General features: G+C 42.8%; 1 protein-coding gene across 2 annotated transcripts in view; it reads right to left on the reverse strand.

Moving 5' to 3' along the window:
* Positions 1-20,661, reverse strand: part of LOC137415615 (activin receptor type-2A) — a 187,618-nt gene that overhangs the window by 49,558 nt on the left and 117,399 nt on the right. The gene's annotated exons all lie outside the window — the stretch shown is intronic.

Consider the following 20,661-nt stretch of genomic DNA (forward strand, 5'->3'; position numbering starts at 1 on the left):
CAGTACAGGGGGACCGCGAGGGAAAGACAGCACAGGGGGACCGCGAGGGAAAGACAGCACAGGGGGACCGCAAGGGAAAGACAGTACAGGGGGACCGCGAGGGAAAGACAGTACAGGGGGACCGCGAGGGAAAGACAGCACAGGGGGACCGCAAGGGAAAGACAGTACAGGGGGACTGCGAGGGAAAGACAGCACAGGGGGACCACGAGGGAAAGACAGCACAGGGGGACCGCAAGGGAAAGACAGTACAGTGGGACCGCGAGGGAAAGACAGCACAGGGGGACCGCAAGGGAAAGACAGTACAGGGGGACCGCGAGGGAAAGACAGCACAGGGGGACCGCGAGGGAAAGACAGTACAGGGGGACCACGAGGGAAAGACAGTACAGGGGGACCGCAAGGGAAAGACAGTACAGGGGGACCACGAGGGAAAGACAGCACAGGGGGACCGCGAGGGAAAGACAGCACAGGGGGACCACGAGGGAAAGACAGTACAGGGGGACCGCGAGGGAAAGACAGTACAGGGGGACCGCGAGGGAAAGACAGCACAGGGGGACCGCGAGGGAAAGACAGCACAGGGGGACCACGAGGGAAAGACAGTACAGGGGGACCGCAAGGGAAAGACAGTACAGGGGGACCGCGAGGGAAAGACAGCACAGGGGGACCACGAGGGAAAGACAGCACAGGGGGACCGCAAGGGAAAGACAGTACAGGGGGACCACGAGGGAAAGACAGTACAGGGGGACCACGAGGGAAAGACAGCACAGGGGGACCGCGAGGGAAAGACAGTGATTGGTTGTAGTATTGGTTGTTTATAGACATAAAAGAGCGATCGGTGTCTTTCAGAAAACGTTGGCGAGTTATCACTGGCACCCTAAGCAAATTACAAATTACTTCCCCCTCAGTGGAGTGTCCTACATCAGAGTAGTGATCCATCTCAGATTACTTTTAGCCATTAAATTATTCTCGCCTTGGAGCTCTAAAAGAATATGGGCCTCTAATTATTATTACTAGCACATTACCTGGACGTTGAGTGTGTCGCCTCATCACAGTGACACATGCAAGTGAGCACACACACACACATCTCGTTTTTTCATTTCTGTTCCTTACAATTCTATCCCTCTCTTACACACACACACACACACACACACACACACACACACACACACACACACACACACACACACACACACACACACACACACACACACTTAATTGTGCAGTATCGGTGGTGGATACATTGTACACACATACAATTGTACAATACGTTGTACAATTGTACAATATAAATTGTACAATTAATTGTACACACACGCGAAGGTGGATACATTGAGACTAGACCTGGGAGGATTCAGTTCCACCTTTTTAAACCCGCAATATGGAGATAACAACCAATGACACACAGACACACACACAGACACACACACACACACACACACACACACACACACACACACACACACACACACACACACACACACACACACACACACACACAACCAGCGACCCAGTTACATTTTAGCTGTGAGTAAAAGTACAGTACCTTTCAGAAGGGATTCACACCCCTTGACTTTCTTTCATATTTTTTTGCGTTGCAGCCTAAATTTAAAATGGATTAAATTGAGATTTTTTGTCACCAATCTACACATAATACCCTATAATGTCAAAGTGAGATTCTAACCAAGGTGAGACAGCTCAAAAGTGAGCGCATACTTCTCGGTTATTCTAGCAGCACAAAATAATCGGAAACGAATCAGTAAAATAAACTGGAGTGCTCCCACATTGGCCAGCATGGGGCACCACAGCGAATTGTCACGATCACTGCACCATCGCGCAGCAATTAAAAATGCATTATCAACTAAAATAAAATATATATATTTTAAAAAGAACAAATTTCACACGTTCTCAGAGGAATGGAAGTGCTTAAGAATGCTTGCACAATTCATTGCACGACACATCTAATTAATTGAACCAGGATTTGCAGTTAAAGGTGAAACATCATGTGACCATGGGAAATTTGGTAATAATTACTTTGTCATCATTCCACGGTGTTGTGCATTCGCCAAGCAAGATAAATTGAACACCTGTCAACATTCCTTAAGCACAACATTTTTCAAGGCACTGCAAGCTATGAAAGACCATCACAAGTTTGATGAAAAACCAAAGACTATTCGTTTACAGGTTTGCATGAAAAATGAATTTGGCATCAACCATACACAAAACAAAACCAACAAGAAAGAACAATCAGAGATTGCAGACGCTCGCCAGGATGTGTTTTCAGTGTTTTTTTAAGGCTTTTGTAGTAAAACAAATATGGCGGCCGAACCACATGACCGATGACATCATCTTTTTTCTTTATTTTCCCACCAATTTATCCCCAGATGATACTCAATATATTTCATCTTGATCGGATGAAGTTTTGTACTTGTCGAATTACGACGTCATAATGAAGGCACGATGACATCATCATGAACATATTTTATTCCCCATGGAGAGTTCTTTACAATGAGCCATGTCCCAATTTTTTCGATGCAGCGCTTTCGGAGATATAGAGGTGCAAATTTTTTCGGTTTTTCCAAGATGGCGCCCATACCACGTGACCTATTACGTCATAATTATCATTAAAAAATTCTACAGGTGTAGTTGCACCTATGGTGAAAATTTCCTGTCAATCGGACCAATGGTTGCAGAGAAAATAATATTTATTCTGTGCGGAAAAACAAACAAACAAACAAACAAGTACAGATACATTCAAAGGACACCGCCCCCATGCCAAATAATTAAATATCCCACAGCGCAGCACAGCCGGGGCGCCTGGGGCGCCCGGCAATACCGCAGTGCAGCTCATAGAGACTGCATTGGGATGGAGAGGTGTACAATAATTGATTGATTAATTGTATAATTAAAATCAATAAAAGATTATCACAAAATATTTTCTTAAGCAATTGGCTAATAGAATAACTAAACCACTAGTGCTTCATTCGAAGATGTATCTTTTAGAAATTTTATTAAAGAAGTCATTAATAAAAAAATAATTAATTAATAATTAAATTAATTAATAATTAATAATTCACCCTAACAATAAATAATTAATCGATTAAATGATTAATCAATAAATCAAAAATATCCTTGATAGCCACATCACTTGGTCACTGTCATGTCCAAATATTAGCTTCCTAGCTCAAAAGGTGCCTGAGATATTGGCCAAATGAGAAAGAAAATAAATAAATAATTAATAATGAAAATAAATAAATAATAATCATTAAAAAATTAAATTATTAATCAATTCGGTCATAGAACACATAAACCACCACCATTTCATCAGAATGTGTAACTTAAAAAAAAAAAATTTTTTTTAGTCATTAATCGAATAATGCAATAATTAATCGATTAATTGATTAATTAATAAATCAAAAATAGCCTTTGCAGCAAAATCACCTTGTCATTGGTGCGTCAAAATATCAGCTTCCTAACTTAAAAGGTACCTGAGATAATGGCCAGAAGAGAAAGTAAATGTAATTAATTAAATAAGTACTTAATTAATCGCCAATAATTAAATAACTCCTCAATTAATTGATTAATCAAAAAAGAAAAAATAACGTTTTTGACAAAGTACTTGCTCACTATTGTGCCAAAATTTCAGCTTCCTAGCTCGAAGGATGGCTGAGATATAGCCTGGACAAACAAGAAACAAACAAACAAACAAGAGGACGTCATGCGGAGCACGATACTTGCAAAATCCGCCCCCCACCCCCAAGGAAAAAAATTCCATTGATACAGCAAATGGTCCATTTCATCAAGATTAAAATTGACAATCTTGATCAAAGCTCGGGTCAACAGGAAGAAAAGTGACGATTTTTCAGATGAAAAATGATAATTTTGGAAGGTTGACCTTGAGCTGACGTTTGCCCTTTTGACCTCAAATATAGTTAGTTTCCCTATTTAGTGACTCAATGTGCAAATGCTGTTCAATTTTCAAGTCAATTCGATGAAAATTGAGGATTTTAGAAATTTGAGGATTTTAGAACCTAAAATATAATACGTGGTTGAATTCAGTGACCAGATATGCAACTCCTCTTCACATTTCAAGTCAATTGGATGAAAATTGAGGATTTTAGTAATTTGGCCTATGTTGACCTTTTGGCCTAAGTTGACCTCAAATATACTTGGTGGTTGAATTCAGTGACCAGATATGCAAGTCCTCTTCAAATTTCAAGTCAATTGGATGAAAATTGAGGATTTTAGAAATTAGGCCTATGTTGACGTTTTGGTCTATGTTGACCTCAATAATACTTGGTGGTTGAATTCAGTGACCGGATATGCAAGTCCTCTTCAAATTTCAAGTCAATCGGATGAAAATTGAGGATTTTAGAAATTTGGCCTATGTTGACCTTTTGGCCTATGTTGACCTCAATAATACTTGGTGGATGAGTGACCAGATATGCAAGTCCTCTTCAAATTTCAAGTCAATTGGATGAAAATTGAGGATTTTAGAAATTTGGCCTATGTTGACCTTTTGGCCTATGTTGACCTCAATAATACTTGGTTGTTGAGTGACCATATATGCAAGTCCTCTTCAAATTTCAAGTCAATTGGTTAAAAATTGAGGATTTTAGAAATGTGGCCTATGTTGACCTTTTGGCCTATGTTGACCTCAAAAATACTTGGTGGTTGAATTTAGTGACCAGATATGCAAGTCCTCTTCAAATTTCAAGTCAATCGGATGAAAATTGAGGATTTTAGAAATTTAGCAAAGTTGGTGACCTTTGGCTATGTTGACCTTTTGACCTATTGACCCCAAAACAATAGGCTTCTTGCTTTTGACCAACTCTACCATTTGGTGAAGTTTCGTGAAGATCGGTTGAAAATTGTGACCTGTAGGCCGGTGACAAACAAACAGACAGACAGACAGACAGAACCACAAACACAACCGACCAATATACTTGAAAAATCTTCGATTTTGCAAGTAACAAGCACAGATACATTCAAAGTACACCGCCCCCATGCCAAATAATTAAATATCCTCCAGCGCGGCTCATAGAGGCTGCATTGGGAGGGAGAGGTGTACACTAATTGATTGATTCATTGTATAATTATAATAAATAAAAGATTATCACAAAATATTTTCTTAATCAATTGGCTAATAGCATAACTAAACCACAGTGCTTCATCCGAAGATGAATCTTTTAGAAATTTAATTAAATAGGTCATTCATAAAAAATCAAATAATTAATTGATTAATCAATAAATAATTAATCGATTAATCAATAAATAATTAATCGATTAAATGATTAATCAATAAATCAAAAATATCCTTGATAGCCACATCACTTGGTCACTGTCATGTCCAAATATTAGCTTCCCAGCTCAAAGGGTGCCTGAGATATTGGCCAAATGAGAAAGAAAATAAATAAATGATTAATAATGAAAATAAATAAATATTAATCATTAAAAAATTAAATTATTAATCAATTCGGTCACAGAACACATAAACCACCACCATTTCATCAGAATCTGTAACTGAAAAAAAAAATTTTTTTTTAGTAATTAATCGAATAATTAAATAATTAATCGATTAATTGATTAATTGATGAATTAATAAATCAAAAATAGCCTTTGCAGCCAAATCACCTGGTCATTGGCATGTCCAAATATCAGCTTCCAAACTCAAAAGGTGCCTGAGTTGATGGTCAGAAGAGAAAGGAAATTTGATTAATTAAATAAGTACTTAATTAATCGCTAATAATTAAATAACTCCTCAATTAATCGATTAATCATAAAACAAAAAATACAGTTTTTGACAAAGGACTTGCTCACTATTGTGCCAAAATTTCAGCTTCCTCGCTCAAAGGATGGCTGAGATATCACCTGGACAAACAAACAAACAAGAAGACGCCATGCGGAGCATGATACTTGCAAAATCCGCCCCCCCCCCCCCCCAAAAAAGTTTTCCATTGATACAGCAAATTGTCCATTTCATGAAGATTAAAATTTACAATCCTGATCAAAGCTCAGGTCAACAGGATGAAAAGTGACGATTTTTCAGATGAAAAATGATTTTGGCAGGTTGACCTTTTTTTTTTGTTGTTGTTGTATCCAGAATCGAGGCTCGTGAAAGAGCTAACATTTATTTCACAAACAAATCAAACAGACGAACAAAATATATAAAAAGAGGGAGCGGTAGACAAGATGGGGAGAGAAGGGGAAGCACACAAACACAACATTTGAGAGCAGGGACATCGGGAGATGTGTGGGAGGGAGAGGGCTTGGGAGGAGGAGGCGTGGGTGGGAGAGTATAAAGCACAAGGACACCAAGGACTTCCAGGACAGAAGTTGGTATTTCAAAAAAGTGGATTTGGGGTGAAATTAGCAGGGGTAGAAAAGATCAAGGTTTTGGATGGGGGAAGATAAGAGATGAGTTGAGACCTTGAGAGAGACGTTGAGTTGACCTTTGACCTCAAAAATAGTTAGTTTCCCTATTTAGTGACTCAATGTGCAAATGCTGTTCAATTTTCAAGTCAATCGGATGAAAATTGAGGATATTAAAAATTTGGCCTATGTTGACCTTTTGGCCTATGTGGACCTCAAAAATAGATGGTGGTTGAATTCAGTGAGCAGATATGCAAATGCTGCTCAATTTTCAAGTCAATCGGATGAAAATTGAGGATTTTAGAAATTTGGCCTATGTTGACCTTTTGGCCTATGTTGACCTCAAAAATACTTGGTGGTTGAATTCAGTGACCAGATATGCAAGTCCTCTTCAAATTTCAAGTCAATTGGATGAAAATTGAGGATTTTAGAAATTTGGCCAAAGTTGGTGACATTTGGCCGATGTTGACCTTTTGACCTATTGACCCCAAAACAATAGGCTTCTTGCTTTTGACCAACTCTACCATTTGGTGAAGTTTCGTGAAGATCGGTTGAAAATTGTGACCTGTAGGCTGGTGACAAACAGACAGACAGACAGAACCACAAACACAACCGACCAATATATTTGAAAAATCTTTGATTTTGCAAGTAACAAGAAAGAAAACAAACAAACAAACAAGTACAGATACATTCAAAGTACACTGCCCCCATGTAAAATAATTAAATATCCTACAGCGCGGCATTGCCGGGGCACCTCAGGCGCCTGGCAATACCGCAGTGCAGCACATAGAGGCTGCATTGGGAGGGAGAGGTGCACACTAATTGATTGATTAGTTGTCTAATTAAAATCAATAAAAGATTATCACAAAATATTTTCTTAATCAATTGGCTAATAGCATAACTAAACCACTCGTGCTTCATCCGAAGATGTATCTTTTAGAAATGTAATTAAATAAGTCATTAATAAAAAAATCAATAATTAATTAATTAATCAATCAATAATTAATCGATTAAATGATTAATCAATAAATCAAAAATATCCTTGATAGCCACATCACTTGGTCACTCATGTCCAAATATTAGCTTCCTAACTCAAAAGGTGCCTGAGTTAATGGTCAGAAGAGAAAGGAAATTTGATTAATTAAATAAGTACTTAATTAATCGCTAATAATTAAATAACTCCTCAATTAATTGATTAATCAAAAAACAAAAAATCGCGTTTTTGACAAAGGACTTGCTCACTATTGTGCCGAAATTTCAGCTTCCTCGCTCAAAGGATGGCTGAGATATCGCCAGGACAAACAAGACAGAAAGAAAACAAGAAAGAAAACAAGTATAGATACATTCAAAGTACACCGCCCCCATGCCAAATAATTAAATATCCCACAGCGCAGCACAGCCGGGGCGCCCGGCAATACCGCAGTGAACCTCATAGAGGCTGCATTGGGAGGGAGAGGTGTACGCTAATTGATTGATTAATTGTATAATTAAAATCAATAAAAGAACAGCACAAAATATTTTCTTAATCAATTGGCTAATAGCATAACTAAACCACAAGTGCTTCATCCGAAGATGTATCTTTTAGAAATTTAATTCAATAAGTCAATAATAACAATTAAATAATTAATTGATTAATCAATAATTAATCAATTAATCAATAAATAATTAATCGATTAAATGATTAATCAATAAATCAAAAATATCCTTGATAGCCACATCACTTGGTCACTGTCATGTCCCAATATTAGCTTCCCAGCTCAAAAGGTGCCTGAGATATTGGCCAAATGAGAAAGAAAATAAATAAATGATTAATAATGAAATTGAATAAATAATAATCATTAAAAAATTAAATTATTAATCAATTCGGTCACAGAACACATAAACCACCACCATTTCATCAGAATCTGTAACTGAAAAAAAAACAACTTTTTAGTACTTAATCGAATAATTAAATAATTAATCGATTAATTGATTAATTAATAAATCAAGAATATCCTTGATAGCCACATCAGTTGGTCACTCATGTCCAAATATTAGCTTCCGAGCTCAAAAGGTGCCTGAGATATTGGCCAAATGAGAAAGAAAATAAATAAATGATTTATTAATGAAAAGAAATAAATAATAATCATAAAAAAAACAAATTATTAATCAATTCGGTCAGAGAACACATAAACCACCACCATTTCATCAGAATCTGTAACTAAAAAAAAAATTTTTTTTTAGTCATTAATCGAATAATTAAATAATTAATCGATTAATTGATTAATTAATAAATCAAAAACAGCCTTTGCAGCCAAATCACCTGGTCATTGGCATGTCCAAATATCAGCTTCCTAACTCAAAAGGTGCCTGAGTTAATGGTCAGAAGAGAAAGGAAATTTGATTAATTAAATAAGTACTTAATTAATCGCTAATAATTAAATAACTCCTCAATTTATTGATTAATCAAAAAACAAAAAATACAGTTTTTGACGAAGGACTTGCTCACTATTGTGCCAAAATTTCAGTTGCCTAGCTCAAAGAATGGCTGAGATATCGCTCAGACAAACAAACAAACAAGAAAACGTCATGCGTAGCACGATACTTGCAAAATACACCCTCCCCCAAAAGTTTTCAATGTGACATGATGGCCTATGGTGACCTCAAAAATACTTGGTGGTTGAATTCAGTGACCAGATATGCAAGTCCTCTTCAAATTTCATGTCAATTGGATGAAAATTGAGGATTTTAGAAATTTGGCCTATGTTGACCTTTTGGCCTATGTTGACCTCAAAGATACTTGGTGGTTGAATTGACTGACCAGATATGCAAGTCCTCTTCAAATTTCAAGTCAATTGGATGAAAATTGAGGATTTTAGAAATTTGGCCTATGTTGACCTTTTGACCTATGTTCACCTAAAATATAATTTGTGGTTGAATTCAGTGACGAGATATGCAAGTCCTTTTCAAATTTCAAGTCAATTGGATGAAAATTGAGGATTTTAGAAATTTGGCCTATGTTGACCATTTGGCCTATGTTGACCTCAAGAGTACTTGGTGGTTGAATTCAATGCAAGTCCTCTCCAAATTTCAAGTCAATTGGATGAAAATTTAGGATTTTAGAAATTTGGCCTATGTTGACCATTTGGCCTATGTTGACCTCAAAAATGCTTGGTGGTTGAATTCAGTGACCAGATATGCAGGTGGTCTTCAAATTTCAAGTCAATCGGATGAAAATTGAGGATTTTAGAAATTTGGCCTATGTTGACCATTTGGCCTATGTTGACCTCAAAAATTCTTGGTGGTTGAATTAAATGACCAGATATGCAAGTGGTCTTCAAATTTCAAGTCAATCGGATGAAAATTGAGGATTTTAGAAATTTAGCAAAGTTGGTGACCTTTGGCCTATGTTGACCTTTTGACCCCAAAAACAATAGGGTTCTGGCCATTTGACCAACGCTACCACTTGGTGAAGTTTGGTGAAGATCGGTTGAAAATTGTGACCTGTAGGCCGGAGACAAACAAACAAACAAACAAACAAGAAAACGTCATGCGTAGCACGATACTTGCAAAATACGCCCTCCCCCAAAAGTTTTCAATGTGACATGATGGCCTATGGTGACCTCAAAAATACTTGGTGGTTGAATTCAGTGACCAGATATGCAAGTCCTCTTCAAATTTCATGTCAATTGGATGAAAATTGAGGATTTTAGAAATTTGGTCTATGTTGACCTTTTGGCCTATGTTGACCTCAAAGATACTTGGTGGTTGAATTCAGTGACCAGATATGCAAGTCCTCTTCAAATTTCAAGTCAATTGGATGAAAATTGAGGATTTTAGAAATTTGGCCTATGTTGACCTTTTGACTGATGTTCACCTAAAATATAATTTGTGGTTGAATTCAGTGACGAGATATGCAAGTCCTTTTCAAATTTCAAGTCAATTGGATGAAATTTGAGGATTTAGAAATTTGGCCTATGTTGACCTTTTGGCCTATGTTCACCGAAAATATAATTTGTGGTTGAATTCAGTGACGAGATATGCAAGTCCTTTTCAAATTTCAAGTCAATTGGATGAAAATTGAGGATTTTAGAAATTTGGCCTATGTTGACCATTTGGCCTATGTTGACCTCAAGAACACTTGGTGGTTGAATTCAATGCAAGTCCTCTCCAAATTTCAAGTCAATTGGATGAAAATTGAGAATTTTAGAAATTTGGCCTATGTTGACCATTTGGCCTATGTTGACCTCAAAATTACTTAGTGGTTGAATTCAGTGACCAGATATGCAAGTGGTCTTCAAATGTCAAGTCAATCGGATGAAAATTGGGGATTTTAGAAATTTAGCAAATTTGGTGACCTTTGGCCTATGTTGACCTTTTGACCTATTGACCCCAAAACAATAGGCTTCTGGCATTTGACCAACTCTACCATTTGGTGAAGTTTGGTGAAGATCGGTTGAAAATTGTGACCTGTAGGCCGGTTACAAACAAACAAACAAACAAGAAAACGTCATGCGTAGCACGATACTTGCAAAATACGCCCTCCCCAAAAGTTTTCAATGTGACATGATGGCCTATGGTGACCTCAAAAATACTTGGTGGTTGAATCCAGTGACCAGATATGCAAGTCCTCTTCAAATTTCATGTCAATTGGATGAAAATTGAGAAATTTCATGTCAATTGGATGAAAATTGAGGATTTTAGAAATTTGGCCTATGTTGACCTTTTGGCCTATGTTGACCTCAAAGATACTTGGTGGTTGAATTCACTGACCAGATATGCAAGTCCTCTTCAAATTTCAAGTCAATTGGATGAAAATTGAGGATTTTAGAAATTTGGCCTATGTTGACCTTTTGACCTATGTTCACCTAAAATATAATTTGTGGTTGAATTCAGTGACGAGATATGCAAGTCCTTTTCAAATTTCAAGTCAATTGGATGAAAATTGAGGATTTTAGAAATTTGGCCTATGTTGACCATTTGGCCTATGTTGACCTCAAGAATACTTGGTGGTTGAATTCAATGCAAGTCCTCTCCAAATTTCAAGTCAATTGGATGAAAATTGAGGATTTTAGAAATTTGGCCTATGTTGACCATTTGGCCTATGTTGACCTCAAAAATTATTGGTGGTTGAATTCAATGACCAGATATGCAAGTGGTCTTCAAATTTCAAGTCAATCGGATGAAAATTGAGGATTTTAGAAATTCAGCAAAGTTGGTGACCTTTGGCCTATGTTGACCTTTTGACCTATTGACCCCAAAAACAATAGGCTTCTGGCATTTGACCAACTCTACCACTTGGTGAAGTTTGGTGAAGATCGGTTGAAAATTGTGACCTGTAGGCCGGTGACAAACAAACAAACAAGCAAACAAACAAACAGACAGACAGTCACAAACACAACCGACCAATATACTTGTAAAATCTTCGATTTTGCAAGTAACAAGCAAACAAACAAACAGACAGACAGAGTCACAAACACAACCGACCAATATACTTGTAAAATCTTCGATTTTGCAAGTAACAAGCAAACAAACAAACAGACAGACAGAGTCACAAACACAACCGACCAATATACTTGTAAAATCTTCGATTTTGCAAGTAACAAACAAACAAACAGTCACAAACACAACCGACCAATATACTTGTAAAATCTTCGATTTTGCAAGTAACAAGCAAACAAACAAACAGACAGACAGACAGAGTCACAAACACAACCGACCAATATACTTGTAAAATCTTCGATTTTGCAAGTAACAAGAGAGCAAGAAAACAAGAAAGAAAACAAAAAAGTACAGATACATTCAAAGTACACCGCCCCCATGCCAAACAAGTGAATCCTCTTGGATTGCGCTGAGGTTCGGGCATGGAATTTCGAGCCTCGATCATGGTTCGAGCCTCGATCTTGTATACAAAAATAATAATAACCAGTGCGCGTGCGCGAATTTACGTCACGTCGGCAGCGAGAAGGCGTTCCCCAACACGAACCAATCAGGAACTGCCACGTCACACTTATATGATCTCAGAATTCCTGTGACAGGAATTCGCGTTACACTGGCTGGAAGTCATTCGCTAGAGGCGCTTCCTCAGCGCTAATAATAATAAGAACCTTGGGCCGAATCTCGCGCTTCACCAGTGCGCGTGCGCGAATTTACGTCACGTCGGCAGCGAGAAGGCGTTCCCCAACACGAACCAATCAGGAACTGCCACGTCACACTTATATGATCTCAGAATTCCTGTGACAGGAATTCGCGTTACACTGGCTGGAAGTCATTCGCTAGAGGCGCTTCCTCAGCGCTAATAATAATAAGAACCTTGGGCCGAATCTCGCGCTTCACCAGTGCGCGTGCGCGAATTTACGTCACGTCGGCAGCGAGAAGGCGTTCCCCAACACGAACCAATCAGGAACTGCCACGTCACACTTATATGATCTCAGAATTCCTGTGACAGGAATTCGCGTTACACTGGCTGGAAGTCATTCGCTAGAGGCGCTTCCTCAGCGCTAATAATTAAATATCCTACAGCGCGGCATTGCCGGGGCGCCTCTGGCGCCCGGCATTACCGCAGTGCAGCTCATAGAGGCTGCCTTGGATGGAGAGGTGTACACAGATTGATTGATTAATTGTATAATTAAAATCAATAAAAGATTATCACGAAATATTTTCTTAATCAATTGGCTAATAGCATAACTAAACCACTAGTGCTTTATCCGAAGATGTATCTTTTAGAAATTTAATTAAATAAGTCATTAATAAAAAACAATTAATTAATTGATTAATCAATAAACAATTAATACATTAATCAATAAATAATTAATTGATGAAATGATTAATCAATAAATCAAAAATATCCTTGACTAGCAGAAGTACCCGCATTGCCGGGCGGGGAGAAGAGGGGGGGAGGGGAGAAGAGGGGGGGAGGGGAGAAGAGGGGGAGGAGGAGGGGAGAGGGGAGAAGAGGGGGAGGGGGAGGGGGAGAGGGGAGAAGAGGGGGAGGGGGAGGGGGAGAGGGGAGAAGAGGGGGAGGGGGAGGGGGAGAGGGGAGGGGGAGGGGGAGAGGGGAGGGGGAGGGGAGAGGGGAGGGGGAGGGGGAGGGGGAGGGGGAGAGGGAGGGGGAGGGGGAGGGGGAGAGGGGAGGGGGAGGGGGAGAGGGGAGGGGGAGGGGGAGAGGGGAGGGGGAGGGGGAGAGGGGAGGGGGAGGGGGAGAGGGGAGGGGGAGGGGGGGAGGGGGAGAGGGGAGGGGGAGGGGGAGAGGGGAGGGGAGGGGGAGAGGGGAGAAGAGGGGGAGGGGGAGGGGGAGAGGGGAGAAGAGGGGGAGGGGGAGGGGGAGAGGGGAGAAGAGGGGGAGGGGGAGAGGGGAGAAGAGGGGGAGGGGGAGGGGGAGAGGGGAGAAGAGGAAGGAGGGGGAGGGGGAGAGGGGAAAAGAGGGGGGAGGGGGAGGGGGGAGAGGGGAAAAGAGGGGGGAGGGGGAGGGGGAGAGGGGAAAAGAGGGGGGAGGGGGAGGGGGAGAGGGGAAAAGAGGGGGGATGGGGAGGGAGAGGGGGGATGGGGAGGGGGAGTGGAGAGAAGTGGGGGGGATGGGGAGGGGGAGGGGGAGGGATGGGAGGGGGGAGGGGGAGGGATGGGAGGGGGGAGGGGGAGGGATGGGAGGGGGGAGGGATGGGAGGGGGGAGGGGGAGGGATGGGAGGGGGAAGGGGGTGGAGGGGGGAGGTGGAGGGGGTGGGAGGGGAGAAGAGGGTGGGAGGGGAGAAGAGGGTGGGAGGGGAGAAGAGGGGGGGAGGGGAGAAGAGGGGGGGAGGGGAGAAGAGGGGGGGAGGGGAGAGGGGAGAAGAGGGGAGAAGAGGGGGGGAGGGGAGAGGGGAGAAGAGGGGGGAGGGGAGAGGGGAGAAGAGGGGGAGGGGAGAGGGGAGAAGAGGGGGAGGGGGAGGGAGAGGGGGGAGGGGGAGGGGGAGGGGGGGAGGGGGAGGGGGAGGGGAGAGGGGAGAAGAGGGGGGAGGGGGAGGGGGAGAGGGGAAAAGAGGGGGGATGGGGAGGGGAGGGGGAGAGGGGAGAAGTGGGGGGGATGGGGAGGGATGGGAGGGGGAAGGGGGTGGGAGGGGGGGAGGAGGGTGGGAGGGGGGAGGGGGACAGGGGTGGGAGGGGAGGAGGGTGGGAGGGGGGGAGGGGAGCGGGGGGGAGGGGAGGAGAGGGGGAGGGGAGAAGAGGGGGGAGGGGGGAGGGGAGGGGTAGGGGAGGAGGGGGAGGGGAGGGGGTAGGGGGAGGGGGAGGGGAGGAGGGAGGGGAGGGGGAGGGGGGAGGGGAACGGGGGGAGGGGAGAAGAGGGGGGGAGGGGAGAAGAGGGGGGGAGGGAGAAGAGGGGGGAGGGGAGAAGAGGGGAGGGGGAGGGGAGAGGGAAAGAGGGGGAGGGGGAGGGGAGAGGGGAGAGAAGGAGAGGGGAGGGGGAGAGGGGAAAAGAGGGGGATGGGGAGGGGGAGGGGAGTGGACGAGAAGTGGGGGGGATGGGGAGGGGGAGGGATGGGAGGGGGAAGGGGGTGGGAGGGGGGAGGTGGAGGGGGTCGGGAGGGGGAGGTGGAGGGGGTGGAGGGGAATGGGGGGGAGGGGAGAAGAGGGGGGGAGGGAGAAGAGGGGGGGAGGGAGAAGAGGGGGAGGGGAGAGGGGAGAGAGGGGAGGGGAGGGGGAGAGGGGAGAAGAGGGGAGGAGAGGGGAGAAGAGGGGGAGGGGAGGGGAGAGGGGAAAGAGGGGGGGTGGGGTGGGGAGGGGGAGAGGGGAGAAGTGGGGGGGATGGGGAGGGATGGGAGGGGGAAGGGGTGGAGGGGGGGAGGGGGACAGAGTTGGGAGGGGAGGAGGGTGGGAGGGGGGGAGGGGAGCGGGGGGGGGAGGGGAGGAGAGGGGGGAGGGGAGAAGAGGGGGGAGGGGGGAGGGGAGGGGTAGGGGAGGAGGGGGAGGGGAGGAGGGAGGGGTGGGGAGGGGGAGGACGGGGGGGATGGGGGGAGGGGGAGGGGGTGGGGGAGGGGGAGGGGGTGGGGAGGGGGAGGGGAAGGGGTAGGGCAGAAAGGAAGGGGTAGGGGGAAAGGAGGAGCATGGGGGAAAGGGAGGGAGAGGGGAGGGGGGAGGGGAGGGGATGGGGAAGGGGTGGGGTGGAAAGGAAGGGGTAGGGGGGAAATGGAGGGGCATGGGGGAAAGGGAGGGGGAGGGGGCGAGGGGGTGGGGAGGGGGGGGAGAGGGGTGGGGAAGGGGTAGGCAGAAAGAAGGAAGGGGTAGGGGGGAAAGGGAGGAGCATGGGGGAAAGGGAGGAGCATGGGGAAAGGGAGGGGGAGGGGAGGGGGAGGGGGAGGGGGATGGGGAAGGGGTAGGTTGGAAAGGAAGGGGTAGGGGGGAAAGGGAGGGGCATGGGGGAAATGGAGGGGGAGGGGAGAGGGAGGGGAAGGGAGGGAGGGGGAGGGGAGGGGAAAGGAGGGGGGGAGGGGAGAGGGTAGGGTGGAGGGGGAAGGGAGGGGGAAGGGTAGGGGGAGGGGAGGGGGGAAAGGGAGGGGGAGCGGGAGGGAGGGGGAGGAGGGAAGGGGAGGGCGAGGGATATAGATGGTTACTGGCAATTGATCACCATCCCAAATGATGTAATCCACACAATTATGTACCTTTACATAACGTTAATAGGAATACATGGCCGTGTAGATGGGAATACAGTTTCGTTTGAAATAAATCACAAATATCAGATGAAAGTGAAAAAAACGTATGTGGTGTGAATGGCCAATGTTCCTCGCTGAAATGTGAAAAAACTGAATTACCGTGCGAATGCATAACTGTGAGATTATGGCGGCAAAGTTGGAACATCACGTGATCGCTCTGAGCGAATCAGCGCGCTGCTCTGCCATTCCGGTCATAATATTCCTCGCTGAAATGCGCTGAGGTAAAAATATTATGAAATAAATTTTTAGGTCGACCATGTTCGTACCAGGCTCAATGGCCATGTTTGTGCCAAATATCAAGTTCGTGAGCCTCTCCGTTTCGGAGTCTATCGGTAACATTACACACACACACACACACACACACACACGACACACACACACACACACACACACACACACACACACACACAAACTGTGTTATATATATATAGATAGCCAAATCACTTGGTCACTGTCACGTCCAAATATTAGCTTCCCAGCTCAAAAGGTGCCTGAGATATTGGCCAAATGCGAAAAAAAAAAGAAAAAGATTAATAATGAAAATAAATAAATAATAATCATTTAAAAATTAAATTATTAATCAATTCGGTCACAGAACACAAAACCACCACCATTTCATCAGAATCTGTAACTGATTTTTTTTTTTTTTTTTTTTAGTAATTAATCGAATAATTAAATAATTAATCGATTAATTGATTCATTCATTAATCAAGAAATCAAAAATATCCTTGATAGCCACATCACTTGGTCACTCATGTCCAAATATTAGCTTCCGAGCTCAAAAGGTGCCTGAGATATTGGCCAAATGAGAAAGAAAATAAATAAATGATTAATAATGAAAATAAATAAATAATAGTCATTAAAAAATTAAATTATTAATCAATTCGGTCAGAGAACACATAAACCACCACCATTTCATCAGAATCTGTAAGAAAAAAAAAAAAAAAATCGTCATTAATCGAATAATTAAATAATTTATCGATTAATTGATTAATTAATAAATCAATAAATCAAAAATATCCTTGATAGCCACATCACTTGGTCACTCCTGTCTAAATATCAGCTTCCTAACTCAAAACGTGCCTGTGTTAATGGTCAGAAGAGAAATGAAATTTAATTAATTAAATAAGTACTTAATTAATCGCTAATAATTAAATAACTCATCAATTAATTAGTTAATCAAAAAACAAAAAATAACGTTTTTGACAAAGGACTTGCTCACTATTGTGCTGACATTTCAGCTTCCTAGCTCAAAGGATGGCTGAGATATTGCCCGGACAAACAAACAAACAAGAAAGAAAGAAAGAAAGAAAGCAAGAAAACAAACAACCAGAGTGAAAACGGAGTACTCTCTTTCAGCGTGCGTCACTGCCGAGCCCCCTTCGGTGCCCAGCAATGACGATTTGCAATGCCTGGAGATGGCATAGGAAAGGAGCAGTGTACAACAAGTACAGATACATTCAAAGTACACCGCCCCCTTGCCAAATAATTAAATATCCTACATGGCGGCATTGCCGGGGCGCCTCTGGCGCCCGGCAAGGCAATACCGCAGTGCAGCTCATAGAGGCTGCTTTGGGAGGGAGAGGTGTACGCTAATTCATTGATTAATTGTATAATTAAAATCAATAAAAGATTATCACAAATTATTTTCTTAATCAATTGGCTAATAGCATAACTAAACCACTCGTGCTTCATCCGAAGATGTATCTTTTAGAAATTTAATTAAATAAGTCATAAATAAAAAATTAAATAATTAATTGATTCACCAATAAATAATTAATCGATTAAATGATTAATCAATAAATCAAAAATATCCTTGATAGCCATATCAGTTGGTCACTCATGTCCAAATATTAGCTTCCGAGCTCAAAAGGTGCCTGAGATATTGGCCAAATGAGAAAGAAAATAAATAAATGATTAATAATGAAAATAAATAAATAATAATCATTAAAAAATTAAATTATTAATCAATTCGGTCAGAGAACACATAAACCACCATCATTTCATCAGAATCTGTAACTTTAAAAAAAAAAAAATTTTTAGTCATTAATCGAATAATTAAATAATTAATCGATTAATTGATTAATAAATAAATCAAAAATAGCCTTTGCAGCCAAATTTTAGCTTTTTTTTTAGCTCTTTTTTTAGCTCTTTTAGCTCTTTTAGCTCCAAATTTTAGCTCTTTCACGAGCCTCGATTCAGTATACAAAACAAAAAAAAAAAAAAAAAAAAATCACCTGGTCATTGGCATGTCCAAATATCAGCTGCCTAACTCAAAAGGTGCCTGAGTTAATGGTCAGAAGAGAAAGGAAATTTGATTAATTAAATAAGTACTTAATTAATATTTAAAAAAAAAAAAACCCACCTTTAGAGGCCATTTTTCCCTGCAAAGCGGGGGTTGGCCTTTTTCGGGCACCGTGGTTGTTGTTGTTTTTTTGGTCCCCTTTTTGAAGCAATGTTTTACTTAATTAATCACTTAATTTTAGTGACTTAATTAATCGCTAATAATTAAATAACTCCTCAATTAATTGATTATTCAAAAAACAAAAAATACTGTTTTTGACAAAGGACTTTTTTTTTTTTTTTTTTTTGTATACAAGATCGAGGCTCGTGAAAGAGCAAACATTAATCACACAAAAAGACAAACCGACACACAAAACACAAAAAACAAGGGGAGCGGCAGACAAGATGGGGAGAGAGGGGGGAGGACACAAAAGAGGGGGGAAGAAGGGGAAGGACACAAACACAACATTTGAGAGCAGGGACATCGGGAGGACTTGGGGGGAGGTGGGAGAGGATTAAAACATATGAACACTGCAAGGACTCTGGGGTGAATTACCGGGGGTAGAAAAGTTCAAGGTTTTCGATGGGGGAAGATAAGAGATGGTGGTGAACAGCTGTTTTAAAGACCTGGAGGGAGGAGTGGGATTGAAGGGAGTCGGGGAGTTTGTTCCAGAGGCGGGAGAAAAGGGGAATGAAAGAGTGAAGGTGAGCAGAGAGCCTAGACTTTGGCAGTTTAACCATAAGAGGGTTGCAGGCAGATCTTGTGCGACCTGAAGGAATATTGGGGGGACAGAGCACAGAGAGAGCTGGGGGAGCAAGGCCGGAGAGGAGTCGGTAGAAGACAGAAAGACCACCAACCTGCCTGCGGTGGGTGAGTGAAAGGCCCTCGGCGTTGACTACATCGCAGGAGATTCCAATGATTCTGAAAGCTTTGGCCTCAACAGCGTGAAGCCGAGCAAGGTGTGAGGCAGGAGCACCAGCCCAGAGGGGGGAACAGTATTCCATTGAGCTGCGGATGAAAGCCTTGTATGTGGTGAGGAGCTCAGGTGTGCCAAGGAAGGACTTCGCACGACGGAGGATGCCCAGTCGGCGACTGGCTTTGGAGGCCAGCTTGGAAATGTGGTTTTCCCAAGAAAGATCATGGCAGATAGTGAGACCCAAAAGCTTGAGCGACAGAACTTCTTGGAGAGGATTGTTGAGAAAGTAGATGGGAGGGTTGTCCAGTCGGTCCTTTCGGAGAGACATTGTAAGAGTGTGAGATTTGTCAGGATTGAAAGACATGTTCCACTTGTTTGACCAGTCTGTGATTTTGTCCAGGTCTGCAGAGAGTGAGGAGGCTGCAGACTGCCGATCTGAGGGATGAGGAATGGAGCGACAGAGAGTAGAGTCGACAGCAAAGAGATAGAGAGGATTTTCAAGAGAGTCAGAGAGATCATTGATGAAGACCAGAAAAAGCACAGGGCCCAGAACACTACCTTGGGGAACTCCAGCCTGAACAGGAAGAGGAGATGAGAGAAACCCATTCAGGGCCACACGTTGACTACGACCAGAGAGGAAGTCCGCCAGCCATGCGTGGAGATTTCCATGGATACCAAAGGAGGAGAGTTTGGAGAGCAGAGCAAGGTGCCAGACCGTATCGAAGGCACGTGAAATGTCAAGGGAGACAGCTCTAATTTCCTGTTTGGCGTTGAGGACCTCCATCCATTGTTGAGAAAGCAGAAGCAGCATGTCCAGAGTAGAGTGACCAGGTCTGAAACCAAATTGATGATCAGAGATCAAGCCATTGGAGAAGAGGAAAGATTTAATATCTGAAGCAATGATGGATTCCATGACTTTGCTGATAATTGGGAGAAGGCTGATTGGTCTGTAGTTGCTGGGATCTGTTTTTGCACCTTTTTTGTGCAAAGCGGTGATGTTGGCTGATTTCCAAGCAGATGGCAGATGACCTTGAGCAAAAGAGAGGGTGAAGAGAACAGAAAGAGGGAGTGAAAGAGCAGAAGAACATGATTTTAGGACCCGTGGGCTGATGCCGTCAGGACCAGTTGCAGAATCAGAGTCGCGGGTTGACAGAAACTTGCTCACTACTGTGCCGAAATGACTTGCTCACTACTGTGCCGAAATTTCAGCTTCCTAGCTCAAAGGATGGCTGAGATATCATCCGGACAAACAAGAAAACAAGAAAGCAAGAAAACAAGAAAGAAAACAACCAAGAAAACAAACAACCAGAGTGAAAACTGAGTACTCTCTTTCAGCATGCGTCACTGCTGAGCCCCTTCGGTGCCCAGCAATGACGATTTGCAATGCATGGAGATGGCATAGGAAAGGAGCGGTGTACAACAAACAACCAGA

This window comes from Myxine glutinosa, chromosome 7, assembly GCF_964187855.1.
Source record: "Myxine glutinosa chromosome 7, kmMyxGlut1.1, whole genome shotgun sequence".
NCBI lineage: Eukaryota > Metazoa > Chordata > Myxini > Myxiniformes > Myxinidae > Myxine > Myxine glutinosa.